Genomic DNA, 15,247 nt, shown 5'->3' on the forward strand with positions numbered 1-15,247 from the left:
GGGAGAGAAAAACAGGTTGACTGGCTGACCACATAAGTATCCAGTTCCAATTTAGCGTTCAGTGTATCGAAACAAAAACAATCCTTGAAATGTTTTTGTAAAAAAGCTATTATGAAATATCTGGATTACTGCAGAAGTTTCGCAAAAATGCCTTCAGCTATTAAATTTAACATCTTTGCAAGGCATGGCAATATCAGTGATTTTTTTTTTTTTTGGATTCATACTTAAACCTGATTTGTTTTTGTTTGTTCTGTCATTTGGCAGCATGTAAACACAACATTGACACACTGTCACCTCATAAAGCAAACCGCTGCCTATTCACACATCCACCAGACGTGGAGCAACATCAAAATCCATTCGTATTTCTGGCCACCTGATGAATGTAAGTCCAACAGTCACTCTTCTTTTAGCTTTGTTTTTGGTCTCCAACAACTCCTGAGGGAAATATCTGACTATTTCGCGGTTAAATACTCAACTATGTTCAACAGCTAGTCACTAACTCTCTGTCATTTGGTGCTAGGCACGTAGTGTACAGTGTGCTTCTCAGAGCTTGAAAACAGCTTCATGCTGTGTATGAAAACCACACTGGTGAGAGTGAATCAAAACAGTAAAGATGTGGGCCATAAAACCATAACAATGAACTGAATGACACTAAAACACAAAGGACTGCAGGCTTTTAGGAGTTTATATAAAAGTAATCTTCTTCTTCTCTATGCCTCCCTTCCAAACTTCTTCAAATACTCTCTCTCTCACTCTCTGAGAGGGATCCACAGTTCTCTTGTGGTTGTTAACCACTAGAGGAAGTACCTCCCCGCCCTCACAGTGAGCTGTCAGTCAAAACACACGTCTGCTACCTAGAGAGCAAAACAACCTCATGAACAGTCTGCCACAGTGACTGCTGACAAATCAGGATATTAAATTATTTTTGCACCAATCTGCCACTGACATCAGTGTAAAGCGGAGGGAGAGTTGAAGCGATGGCAAAGCAGAACGTCTGTGTGAGGAAAACACTTGGTCACAGCCAGCTGTATTTAAATGTCCTCTATAAAAAATGTCTAGACAACTTTCATTTTAGTCATTTGCTGATCACTCTCACTTTTGAATTATTGTGTAATCTTCAGAGGAACATTAGTCACTTCTAGGGGCGGATTCCTTGGAGATCTTATCAAACTACTATGCAAGTATTGCGGTTTATACCCAAAGTGAAGCATATGAAAAACAGCCAATGTAGTTGCTTTAGTGAACATGATACGTGGTTTTACATCGTCTGAAAATACACAGCTTCAGATCCAACTTCCAACTTTTCTACTTTATTGTTTCAAGGGGAAAATTGTCTTTCAATCAGCACACAAAGACTTAAAGACACACATAAAACATCATATATTACCTAAAAAACATAATACAAATATGTAAAACAAACGCTACAACCGCCACACAAGCTCACATGAGACGACGTGCACCAAGTGACATCATAATGTTCATTTGGGATTCAAATTATTTTGTATTCATGCACTTTTAAATCATCAGCAGATGCTTTGATTAATATTACCAGTCATCTTAATCATGATGTATGAAATCAATCTGATCAAACAATTCATAAGTGTGTTGAGGTGAGTTGGGAACGTGCAGATACAAGAAAGAATTAGAAATACTTGCATCCTGTGCCTACATCCCATAACCCATCACATATATCACAATCACAATCGTAAGTTTGTTTAATCTAGAAAGAGGAGGAGTTTTCTTTTTTTCTACCGATCAAAATGGAAAATAAAATTATAACTTCGAAGCAGCTGTTGTTCGGTGCCAGTTTATGTCTTTACAGATCATTTAGTCAATCTGAGAATGATAGCAGATTCCAATCCTGTGTTTTGAATTTTAGTTGCTCAGTTCCTGAGGGAAAACCTCTGCAAACCATTATGATGTGGATATGTTATTGCGATCCTCTACATTTCTGTGGTCCAGCTTCACTGAGGGGCCAAACGAGAGTTTGCAGTAGTTTTCCACCCATAGCGGTATGATACTCTGGTGAAGCATGGGACAAAAAGCTACCCTGGTCCATGACTCAACTCGTGAGTTCTTGTAACTGAATGACTCAAGACCTAGATATCTGCATCAAAGAAAAAAAAATCTCACAGGAGGAAACCAAAAGGGGAAAAACTCTGCAGTGAAATGGACCAAACCTGCAGGGAAATGCTCGACATCTGCTGGGAAAGTTGACACAGCACACGCCCTCAGTTTTTCAGTAACACTCTGCTCCCCACTCACACTGTTATACAAGATTCACACCTGAGAATGTCCTCCTTCATCAGTTTGTTTTAAGGTTATCTGTGCAACTGCAATATCTGCTCCGATTACCATCACTCACATGATCTTAATATAAATCTGATCGCTTAAAATCAGAAATCTGCCAATAAGAAACAAGAAGTGGTGGTGAAATGTTAGAGTATACAGTATATGTCTGAGGTCATTTAGACACAGGGTTGCTATCAAATAGTTTGTCCACCAGAGAGCACTGACACATTTGCTCGGTACATGGCTTGATCGTATTTTTTTTTTAAAAATTAAGCTGTCTTTATAAAAATGTTTGCCTATATGTTGAGGGTGTCATTGCTTGAAAGTCACTTTGGATGAAAGCGCCTAACAAACAAAAATATATAGTTGCAGAAATAATGGCCGTTTTCTCTCTATGATTTTATTATTCAGCTGAAAAAACCTGTTACAGGGAGAAGGTCAGGGTGGATGGATACATAGTGTACAAAGTGTGTGACCTTTGGCTTTTTTTTATCCATCATGGGTATCTTTCCCTAACCTTGAACAAGTAGATTAAGTCGCATAGGGATAGAAGATTAAAAAATGCTCATTTTTCAACAGTGATGTGGGTACATTTCTTGTTATGTACTATATCGCTGTGAGGACTTGAAGCTCTGAAGCTCATAAAAAGTTAAAGAAAAACTGTTAAAGGAATAGTTTAATGTTTTAGGAAACACACTTATTCACTCTCTTGCTGAGGGTTAGAGTAGAAGACCGATACCCTGCAAAGAAGTCACGCTGCCTGACTGCAGTTTGCAAAGAAATAGTTAAAAAAAATCACAACTTGTTTTCTTTTTATTTTTAATTTGTGAGTTTTAGAGGTGCTGGTATGTGTATTTTTAAACTTTGGATACTTCAGGTCTTTACGCTAAACTAGACTAATTGTCTTCTGGCTCCGGCACCAAACTTCACGCACATACACGAGAGCGGCGTCAACTTTCTCATCTAACACTCAGCAAGAAGACAAACACACGTATTTCCCGAAATGTCGAATTCTTCCTTCAACCTAAGTTTGGAAACTTTGCAAACTTTTTCACTTTCACATGAAACTTTACACCCACAGTACAAAAAAAAAAAAAAATCAGGTGTTTCTTTTTTTAAGCGGTTGTTATGTATTTATCCGGTATTTGCCTCAAGTAGACTTCTCTATGGCGCCAGACGTGGGTTGCAAGTAGATTTGTGACACAACTGCAGAACCTCTATTGGGTGTCTCACTATATGGCTCCTTAATGATAGCTGGCAGTGAGAGCATACCTAATTTACTTTCACTGGCTGGATTTCCAAACACAGTCTGGGATTCAAACCGGCAACTTTCCAGCTATACGTACACCTCTTTAACTTCTAAACTCGCTGTCACCACAAATTCTTCCACAATCACCGACAGGATCCCCCGACATAATATGAGGCAGAGGCTAAACCACAATGAAGTCAGTGTTTAGGTCCTTCTGCCAGTCTGCCAGCTACCTCACCACACTGGTTTCACATTCCACAGCAACCTCGTTGACTTCTCTCTCTCTCTCTCACACACACACACACGCTGCTATTTGGAGGTATTGTGAAGGCACGCACATAGAGGACCATATGTATCTAGGCACGCATGCAGACTGAAATCACTCCAGCAGGCATGCGCAAGACTCATAGCCACACGTGAGCCCTCCACCTCCAGCAGCTCCTCCCCCTCTTTTCCCTCAATGACCTGCCTTTGGGCAGCATGCCCGGACCCTCTTATGGATCCCCTACTGCCTAGCAAAACACATACTTTGGCTATTCACACACTTGCACACAAACATATTGTGCACATGAGCACGGACACACACTCACTTACAGTGTATATTCTAAACACATGTAAGGAGAAGCACTTTCACACACACACACACACACACACAGTACATGTGTACATGCATACATATGAATGACATGTATTCAGTCACACCTATATTCTGTGCACTGGAGCTCTTTGGGGAACTTAAACCTCATGCATACTGTGCACACTTGCAACATGCAAAGACACACCAAGTCACACTTTCTGATAGAAACGTAGCAAAAATCTGAACCTTTTTTCACACAATTATATGTAAAACTTTACACACATACACAGAGTGGATGCCCCCACGGGTGTAACATACGTACGTTAACACACACATGAGAATATCTTTCCTCCTCTGACAGGAAACCTTCGCCCTGATCTGGCCTCTCCCTCGCCTGTATTTACTCCTCTGTTTCTCTCTCTCTCTCTCTCTCTCTCCTTACTTCCCTCCCTCTTACTCCTTCCTGTGGTTTTCCTCTCCCAGTCCTCCAGCAGAGCATACCTCTCCTGTTCTCCTCCCCTCTCCTCTGCACCTCCCACTCCCTTTTTTCTTCTCTCCCATTTTTTATTCTCCCGTGCATTTTTGAACTCCTTTTCCCGTATTTCATGATTATTTCTTGTCATTCTGTTATAACAGATGCCCAAAAAAGAAAACATCTCCCATTAGCGCTTTCTTTCATTTTCCATCATGTATGGTTGTGTTTAACACACTTCATTTAATAGTGTCTTCCTGATTTTTTCCTCTCGGTCCTTTCAACAGAAAATAAATCGGATGAATTACAAAAAGAAGATAAAATCTCAAGTTTCTCAAATCATGAGCTGGATTGAAGAATGAATGCTGTTTTCAGAAGTAGGAATTTTAGGGGTTTTCTGAAGGAGGTCAGTGGATTTCAGGGTTTGATGTAAAAGTAGAGAAGGTATTAGAGGAGGGAGGAGAGACATAAGACCATCCATCACTCCTGGAACGATGTCAGTCCTTGTTTTTTTAAGGGGTTACATCCTTTGATCATTCCATCCCACGTCCTTATAAGGTATTACGCAATGCCGCTGCAACAGCACAGATGACAGGAGGCTTTGTTTTTGTGACTCAGAGGCATACAGAGTCATGAAGAGGAAGACTGTAAAGGCTGACGTGAATTCATGGGAAATGGCTAGAACTGAGAGAAACTGGACACCTGTTTGAAAAGCAAAGAGCCGTGCTCGTTTCAACGCATAAAAACAACAAAAACAACGACAGAGCAGGGTTTGCATTGAGAAGGAAAAGGGATCTTAAGGGCATATGTGGGGTTGAGAAGGATCGAAGAATGGAGAAAACAGCGGGGGGTTCCTCTTACCACACAAATTGTGGTGAGATGGAGACATAATGAAACATAATGTAGTTTTTGGAGACAAATGTTTGTTTTTTTTTAAAGAAGGAAGACAAAAAAGAGCTCTTCGTCTGTTATTGGCATCCAAGTATTTTTTCAAATAGCACACTATGTTTTTGACTTCTTCATCTTCAAGGGCCCAAGACTATGTAGATCATCCAAAACAGTAATGACCATATCACGTTTCGAGCTCAAGTCACAAAAACAAAACCACCGCCACTGCAGTTAGGTGGTTTTCTGCCGCCACGGCAGCGAAAGGAAATTTACTGTCAGTGTTCACAACTTGTGAATGTGTTGAACCACTGTTTTATATGTCAGCTCTGATTCACAGTACACTCTCTGTGCCAGCATTTGAACGAGTGAATTTCCCTCAGGATGCGAAAAATGGCATCGCATGGGGAGACTGGGTGTGAGCGGGTGGTAAAAAAAAAAAAAAAAAAAGAACGGCAAATAGAAAAACTGAGAGAGAAGAAAGCGGGGGAAAGAGAATGGCTGGAGGGAAAGACAGAAACTGAAGGAGTCAGATGTGGGCTCCCACCCTTTCCTCTCCTCACTCTATTCCCATTTTTTTGTCTCAGTATTATCCTCCCTCTCTCTCTCTCTCCCTCTCTCTCTCTCCCTCTCCCTCTCTCTTGCATCTCAACAGCGCTAAGTGATGCAACTCTGCAGAGCTAGTCTGCAATAGCCACCAGTAGAGCCTGCAGTGTCTCTCGCACTGACACTGGCGTCTTCACCACTTAGGAGGGGAGTGGTGGCGGCTGTCAGGGGAGGAGGAGTGGGGGAGTAATCTCTCAAGACAGGGATTATTAAGTTCTTTGCTTGAAAAATGCTCTTTCCAGACTCTCTGTACATCTCTAAACTCATTTTTGAATCACTATAAGACTCAGTTCAACTTTTTAAAAAGGAGTCGCTGCAGAAAGCCAGTTGATCTTTGTACAAAACAAAATAAAGATGGCTGCTCTGGCAAGTTGCAAGTGTTTTATAAAAACTGTGGAACTTATTTGAAACAGCCACTTTGGGACTCAATATTTTTCATACTATTAGCATTTGTCATAAAGTGGTTCAAGGAATGTGACAAGGAGTTGAGTCCATGAAAGAGATGTATTTCAAAAATGACATTTACTGAAACTTATCTAACATAAACGGTAAAGTGTGGAAATCAGTAACGCATGTGTGGGGTTGTTTTTGTAGAGCAAAAGGAAGCAGCCACTGCCTGAAATGCAGAATGGATGCCTGTTTAAGGAAGGGTGGAAAGGTGCTGTTAGACTAGATTTTGCTTGCTAAAATGTACTTACGTGGTGTGGCAGAAAGGACAGGAAGCAGCATGGGGACGGTTGTTAACATAGATTACGGGAGCTAGCATGGCTAACGGGCTAACAACAACAGATTTTATCAATCACCTATCGCTGTCCTTGCACTCACTACAGCCAACCAACCTTCTCCCTCCTCTGCTGCCCGTATTATTTTGCAGTGCAGGTACATAAACAATAGACCATTCATATTTCCTGAATCAGAGTTCAACACAACCCTCTTTCTCAAACATTGGAGAGATTTTGCGATTGCAATTTTACGTGTCAAAGTTCAATTAGCTTGAACTCTGCACAAAGTGAAAGAGGCAGGTTAGCTCACAACACATCTCACCCACTAACTCTTATAAATGAAGGGGAAGCAAAATGCAGTTGACGGCACCTGAAGACTAAGCTCATTGGCCAGCTAAAAGCCCAGGTGAGCTGCAGCTGACGAACCTCCCCAGTCAGCCAATAGACCCTTTTCACGGCAACATTTCATACCAGGAAAAGCACGAGAGTAATTAATACCATGAAGTATAGCTGCATTATGTGTGCAGGTTTCATGGCCCTTGTGTTGGCCTTGTATGCTGGCACACTGGCATGGCTTACTGGGACATCTAAATGGAACAGGAGACATTGTTAACGTTATTAGTAACACCTGTGCTTTTCCTTCTATGACAAAATGTCTGAGAAGTAGACATGGTGGGAGGACGCACTGCAAAAAGGTATTACTAGTATTTAGAAACGTTACTATTTTTGCACGTCTTCTCTACATCACCACTTGCTGTAACCGAATCTTTCTATTTTTCTGTCAATTCCCATCCATCCACCCAGCACTCAGTACTATCATGTAACCGTATCTGTACAGTATACTGTATCAATCAATAGTGTCTGCACACCAGAATTTCTTATTCTACTTATACCAAAGAAGGGGGGTTTCTCACAACTTTCACAAGTCAGAAACTATTGACAAAAAAATGTCTGGAAGTCGATTTTGTGGTCTTTGTAGTGTTGCACACCTGACACTGCCTGAAATGTTTCAAGCAGGCTAAAACAAGTCATATTCAGCATAGTCTAGTCTAAGTCAAAGGACGAAAAAAATACAATTAGTTATGTTACAGATGATACAGTTTAAAAGCAGAGCATTTTTCTACTAAATGTTACTACTACTACTATACTAAATGTTAAGCTTGGTTGTCAGTTGTTCTGAATCTTTTTTTTTTTTCCTACTGACAGAAGTTCAAATATCCCAGAATGCAATGCAGCCTTGACACATGTTGCATTCGTAATAGGCAGAGTTCCATTTTTCTCAAGTGAAAAAAAAACTCTCTATAATGGAACAAGTTCAGACACAGTCCCTGCGTTGTCTAAATGCCTTCTGGAAAATGTTGAAAATCTAACTGAAGTACATGAGGCAGGTTGACAGAAATTGATCAATTACACATTCTTGTCGCCACATACCAGTAACTCCTGGAGTGGTATATGAAGGTGAAAATTACCTTTCAAAATGTAGAGAGCAGGTGTGATTTTTGGAAATGGAAATTGCTGGAGTTCATTTCAAACAAACAGGAGACTGTAGGTACATGAGCTGCACAAGACTACCAGAACTACAAGAATATATCAGTAGAGGAGAGTGGAAGGATGCAGCAGTGCTTAATACAGGATAAAGCAACCTCATCCCAGTTTATCCCGTCATAACTCAAAGATAAACTGAACCATATATAGTCATGATAAACAAACTGGTATCATGCTGATACCAGTGCAGAGCAAGTTTATATGGACCTGGTGATCTTAATGGGGACATATCATGCTTTTTGTGATTTTCTCTTATTTTTATACTGTCAAAAGTCAAAAGCCAGGGCTTCAGCCTGCTCTGAACTCTGACTTTGCAAAGTTACCTTTATTTCTCCATTGACCTGACATCAGACTATTTGCGCAAGCCAACAAATGGTTGTCCGCTCCATAGTCTTTGTCACTAAGGTTGCTCCATGGGTCGATCACATTGTCTACTTGCATATTTCGGATCAGATTCTGGCTCAAACATCTACGGATGTATTTGAGAAGTTTATATTTTGAGTAAAGAACAAGAAAAAGAAGTGAAGTCTGACTACTGTTGTTTATTTATGTGACTTCCAGAGTTGACAGAAGTCTGCCAAAAGGCAACTTTTGGGAGCTAACTATTAAGAACAAAGTGGGCTCATCGGGAGGGGGGCCTTAAAGAGACAGGAGCTACAACGGTCTGTTTCAGACAAAGGCTAAACTGAGGGGCTGCATGAATGGCCAGTATAAGATAAATGAGTTTGTATAAGTTTAAATAAGTTTTTGAACTGAATGTCCTCTTTGTCCTCTGCTCTGATGAACCAACTGCACACTACTTGCCCAGCATCAAAGTTTAAAAAACATCATCACCACCCAATAGTTACATGGGAAATGCATCATCAGCTGAGTCATCATGAGTATTTAAAATTTCTGTGACCAGAGAGATAAATATTTTTTCAAGCTGATAATATGTCAAAGATTGTTTTTACAGCGTGTTCTGCTGCTCCCAAGTGGCCAAAAAAAATCAATTATTGCTACTTTAAAGTTTCTGGTCAACACATGGTTACAGCTGTTTCACCAGTTATATGGTAAAATCTGTTGCTGTTGTTACCTATTAAACTATTGACCAGATTTGTTTACGGTGTCCTGTTATGATTTTAACAGACACCTGCCAGTCAATCAGAAACTAGTATTTCCCATGGCAATGGTATAAAAGTCCATGAGCATTTCTCAGTCTGCATTCTTGTCTGTATTTCTTGTGGACATGTGAAACTTAATCAGTCACCGCCAAAGTACTGTTCCAATTCAAAGTCTGCATCTAGCCAAGTAAAGTCCAAATGACTGGAAGTGTTCTTACTCAGCCTGTTTTAATGAGGATAAATTGGGAGCTGACTTGTGTGGACTTGAGATAGCCAAATATCCCAGAATGCAGTGGAGATTTTGAGACAGACTAAAAGTTGTTATCTTTTTCATCCTAAGACTGCTATTATGTCATTTTCGGAAATGTGAGGACCCACTGGCCAGGTGAGATTGGTCGGTTATCTTGGGAGCTGGGCTGCTAGTGGAAAACAGTCTTATCTCAGCAGTCCCTTCAGTAATTTACCACTGGTTCTCTTGTCCCTGTACCTCCTTAAATGTTGAGATATCACTACATTCCAATAAGAATATATATGTAAATTAAAATGAGCAGATCAGATAATATAATTGATTGCATCTCACTGTCAATTGGGTTATTTTTTCTTCTGAAAAAGTCTGTTCGTGGAGCTTTGAGTTGAGATGATTGTGTCACAATACAGTAAGGTACAGTTGTGTTGAACTGTAATCACCAGAGTTAGTGGCGTTAGCAGGAACGCTGTGGTTCCACTTGCAAATAATTGTACTGTGTCCTCCTGTCCTCGGGAGTATGTACTCCCACATTAAACTTGCCAAGTTCGAACTCCTAAGTATGCAAGTCCAAACTTGGCATACTCTGTATTGAGGAAGGCCTCGTCTAAAGGCCATGAGGGTCTTTTTAAAAATAGAAATCTTTACAACTCTGAAATTATATTTAGAGTTTGATTCATACATCTTGTTCATAGCATAACTGAGTACAAACAATGAGTTTGGGAGAGACATCACAGTCTTCCACAAACCCAAACACTGGGATGTACTGAAGGACAAGAAGACGGCAAAACATTAAACAGGCCGCAGCAATTACACCACAGGAGTTGACACAATGTGAAAAGATGGCATCCCTGTATTTACAAGTATTGTACATTCATTTTGTACCATGAATCTTCCTTTTTTTCAGCAATTTAATTGTGTTAGAGTTTTGTTTGAGCCTCTGAATTAAGACTTATTTGTGTCTTACTGTCTCACTCTCCCACCATGACTTTCTTCCTCCTCTTTTTCCTTCCATATTAGTAGGTCCTCTGTACTTTTCTCTTTCTCTCTCCATTTATTTCTCTCTCTATCCCTTCTCTTCACTCATAACCCCCACCCATAATCCCTTGCACCACCACCATCCCACTGTTTGGCAGCGGGACAAGGTCAACACAGAAACCTCTTCACTTCTCTTCTCTGCTTTCCCTCCCTGTAATTCCTCACCATCAGCGGAGCAACAGATCCCTCCCCCTCCCTCTGCCCGATCCTTTCATCCACCGCCGAGGAGCGAAGGAAGTCAGGGAAAGAGAAAGACTAAAGATGGAGAAGAGGGTGAAGGAGAAGTCCGTGGATTGTCGACGAAGAATGAGTGCATATATCCTGGGCTGTGTTGAAAGTATAAAGACGGGGAGGACGAAAGAGGGAAGGAATATTAGGAAATGAAAGGCAGAAAGAGGAAGGAGAGGAGTTGGTGGAGAGAGACAGAAAGACTGCGGGTGAAAAGTGTTTTTAACCTTCCTTGTCAGGCGAGACAGACGAGGCCAAGAGCGGTTCCAGAAATCAATCTTTCTCCGCCTCTATCACTCATTTTCCTTCTCTTTCTTTCTGTTTTGTCCTTCTCTTTCCCTCCATCCCTCTCATTCCATCAGCCCTGTCATCCAGACCTAAAACACACAAACACATGCGCCTCACATTCCTACGTGCAGAGCAGATTCACCCAATTTGTTTCCACTGCGTGTGTGTGTGTGTGTGTGTGTGTGTGTGTGTGTGTGTGTGTGTGTGTGTGTGTGTGCCAAGCCTGTAAATAATAACCAATCCCAGCTGTACTGTGGGCTGTTCCTCTCGTTCTCTGTGGGGAAACAAAGAAGGAGAGAAGGAAAGAAAAGAAAAAAATAGAGGCTCCATCAAATAACAGAGTAATGAGCTGGAAAAAAGTCAGCAGAGAGTTAAGCAGGAAGAATTAATAATGTTTTAATGCTAACAGACATTATGAGTCCTGTACAACTGTTAGTCAGTGGTCTCTGTGTATGCTGTAGGAGCTGCAACTTTTATTCCTTTCAATGTGGAGTTTCAGACTTTTCTATCCCACCAGCAGGCACTTGTGAGGACAGAAATACTGCTCCACAGGTAAATAAACTCTATAGTTTCCTTCCAAATACTTCAAAACAATGCATCACTATAAGTCGCCTTCCTCACACTGGGGGGGAAATCGCCTATCAATTTCATACTGATTTTCCGGGTTTATGTGAAGTAGCTCAGTCTAATTGGGGCTGAATCTTAACAAAACAGAGTATACTTGTTTTCTACCTTAAGGGAAAGGAAGGGGTTTGAGATGAAAACAGGAGATTAGGAGAGAACAACAGTGAACAATGTTGATAGACGTAGCAAGAAAGATCGATGGACAGGAAGGGAATTAGCAGAGAAAACAAGTTAACTGTTGAAAGTTAAAAGTTGACTTGAATGCACTTGTTAATACAAATATTTCCCTCTTAGGATTCAGTCTTGTAAAGGGCTGCAACTAACAACTATTTTCACTATCAATTATTTTCTGGATTCATAGATAAATTGTTTGGCCTACAAAATTTTAGAAAACAGTGAAAATGTCTGTGTCCGCTTTCCTACAGCCCATGGTAATGTCTTCATAAGACTAAGAATAGCAACAAATCACAAAACACAAGCTGGAAATGGGGAATGCTTTTCATTTTCATCGATCAACTAATTGATTAATTGACCAATTGTTACAGCTCTAATCCTGTGTTTAAAAAGTTTTAAATCAGTCCATTTCCAAAGTCAATCCTCGCGGAGTTAAAACTTTGACGCACAATTGCGGATTATGTTGACAGTGCTAACATAAGACAGGATCCCTATCCTATGTCTCTTCAATTAACTTAGGCCTCATCGTGGTAGCTTAGTTCCGGTTTCAGCTCTTTATTGTGGCTAGCTAGCGTTAGCATGTTCTCGGGTTGCGCGACAGCCACACCAACGAGCCCCACAAGTAGTCAGGACATTAGCCATAACATTAGTGTTACTAGTTTGCTTGTAACAAAAAAAAGGCATTTATAGACTAAAATATTAATTAATGTATCAAAAACTTATCAGCAGATTGGTAATCCTTGGTGCATTCATCTGTAGAAGAGTGCTACAAGTGAGAGGCTGACACTGAAGTCAACATCATCAAAGCAGTCATGAGAAAAGAGAAAGATGAAGGAAAGAAGAGAAGCTAACAGTCCATCCATTGTTATCCACATCTATGAGCCACTGGGACACAGAAAAAGTCCATTTCTGATCCTACGCCCATCTGCCATGGCACTTGATCCTTCTTTACAATCATGATTCTCTCCCTCGCCAACACATCTTTTTTTTTTCTTCCTTACATATCCATTTTTTCAGATTGTCCATCTGTCCGTCCATCCCATTCTCGTGAACGCGATATCTCAGGAACGCCTTGAGGGAATTCCTTCAAATTTGGCACAAACTTCCACTTGGGCTCAAGGAGGAACTAATTCGATTTTGGTGGCCATAGGTCAAAGGTCAAGGTCACTGTGACTTCACAAACCACATTTTTCACTGTAACTCAAAAATTCATATGCTTATTATGATTAAGTTTCTCACAAATGTCTAATAGGATAAAATGATGAAGTGAAGATGACATTTTATATCCAAAAGGTCAAAGGTCAACTTTGCTGTGACATCATAATGTTCTGTAAAAACACTTTTCTGGCCATTATTCATCACCTTAACTCAGAAAACAGAAGGGGAGACTATGACCATATTTCACATTTTGTCAGATACTGAATTGGTGACACTAATCTTTGACGCCCACCTTGAAACTGTGGTGATTGTATAGTAGTATCCACATTTTAGACTTTATAGCTTCTTTGCAGCAACATCCATATATGAAGCTTTGTCTACTGTCATGGCTACAACTTTGTGTGCTATCAGATTTAGCTTTATTGGTCAAGCATGTGAACACATACAAGGAAAATACACTTAATACATTGTATTAAATACCTTCAAAGTCTTCACTACAAATGATATATGAGTCTGGACACACATGGATGTAAACTGCAACTTGACTGGTTGGCAGAGTCAGAGGCATACAACCACGAAGCGGTATTTCTAGTTTTCTCTTTTTTTCATGGAGGCCTGCGTTTCGTTTGCCTCTTTCCTCAAACGCAGACCGAACAGAAAGAGACAGACAGGCAGCAAGAGGGAGGGAGGAGAGGGGAGAATAAGAAGGGAGGAGAGGGAGAAGGGGAGAGATGGAGGGGGGTGTCGGGGTGGGGTTTGTGGAATTTGGTCTATGTTTGGTTTGGAAGTAAAGGCCCCGGCTCTGGGCTCTCAGGAGGATAATGGAAAAGAGAGGGAGAAGAAAGGAAGGTTTATGGATGTGTGTGTACCCTCACAGGTGGTCGGCACATACTGATGGGGGGCCTTTTTGTGTGTCAGAAAGTGTGTATGTGTGTGTGTGTGTGTGTGTGTGTGTGTGTGTGTGTGTGTGCGCGCACGCAAGTCTGTGTGTCTACTGACTTGCGTCGGCATGATGGCACAGCTAATGCTATGTGAGCTCAAAGCATGTGTGTGCATTTGTCTTCGCAGATGTTGGCACGGGAGTACTTTAACATGTAAGAATCAGAGAAGGAAGACAGAGAGAGGAGGTGAATAAGACATTCCTAGGATGGAGGAGGAGGAGGTGGGGGGAGATGCAGGGAGCCAGTGGTTAGTTAGTGGTTAGAAACTAAGGAAGAAAAATGAATATCTGGTCCAGGGCTGGGCCCAGAAACGATACCACAACCAACCATCGAGCCAAGCAGGAGGAGAGAAGAGGAGAGGAGAGGAGAGGAGAGGAGAGGAGTGGAGTGGAGAGGAGAGGAGAGGAGAGGAGAGGAGAGGAGAGGAGAGGAGAGGAGAGGAGAGGAGAGAAGAGGAGAGGAGAGGAATAAAGTTGAAAAGAGTTATGTAGAGGAGAACCAGGGAGGCCTCCTCCAGCACCACCACCTCCCACCCGCCTCCCATATGAGGCCTGCTAACTCCTGCTCTGCCGCAGGGGAGAAAAAGGGGGAGTGGTGCTTTTATAGCTGGGCTGAACCCACTGAACCCATCATGTACAAACAGCAGGGAAAGTATGGAGACAACGGAGGGCCGAGGCCAGCAGCCAGCCACACAGGGGGGCTTCAGTGGTCGGGGAGGGTGGGGGTGGAGGGGTGGGGGTCAAGGTCGGGGAGCACAGGAGGGCCGGAGGTATGAGAAGAGGAGGAGAGTGATGGAGAAGATAGAGGAAAGTCATTGCAGATCTCCTTCTACTCCCTCTCCACACCATCAGTTAGGGTTTGATTTATTTCTCTCTCTCTCTCTCTTTCTCTCTATTGTTTTTTCTCTTTCTTTCTTTCTTTCTTTCTTCCATTGTTTGTTTCCATCACTTTTTTTTTTTTTGCTTTCCCAATTCTGTTTCCTTCACATATTACTTATTTCATTCCTTCTTCGGCCATTTTTGCTTCCACCACTTTCTTTCTTCCTTTTTTTTCTTCACATTTTTATTTCCTTTCTTTTTCCTTCTTCCTTCTTTCCTTCTT

At 41.4% G+C, this 15,247-nt stretch overlaps 1 protein-coding gene across 1 annotated transcript in view; it reads right to left on the reverse strand.

Annotated features, from left to right (window-relative positions):
- The window catches only part of LOC121905520 (zinc finger protein GLIS2-like), a 32,780-nt gene that overhangs the window by 12,943 nt on the left and 4,590 nt on the right, over window positions 1-15,247 (reverse strand). The window lies entirely within an intron of this gene.

Source organism: Thunnus maccoyii, chromosome 2, assembly GCF_910596095.1.
Source record: "Thunnus maccoyii chromosome 2, fThuMac1.1, whole genome shotgun sequence".
Taxonomy (NCBI): Eukaryota; Metazoa; Chordata; class Actinopteri; order Scombriformes; family Scombridae; genus Thunnus; species Thunnus maccoyii.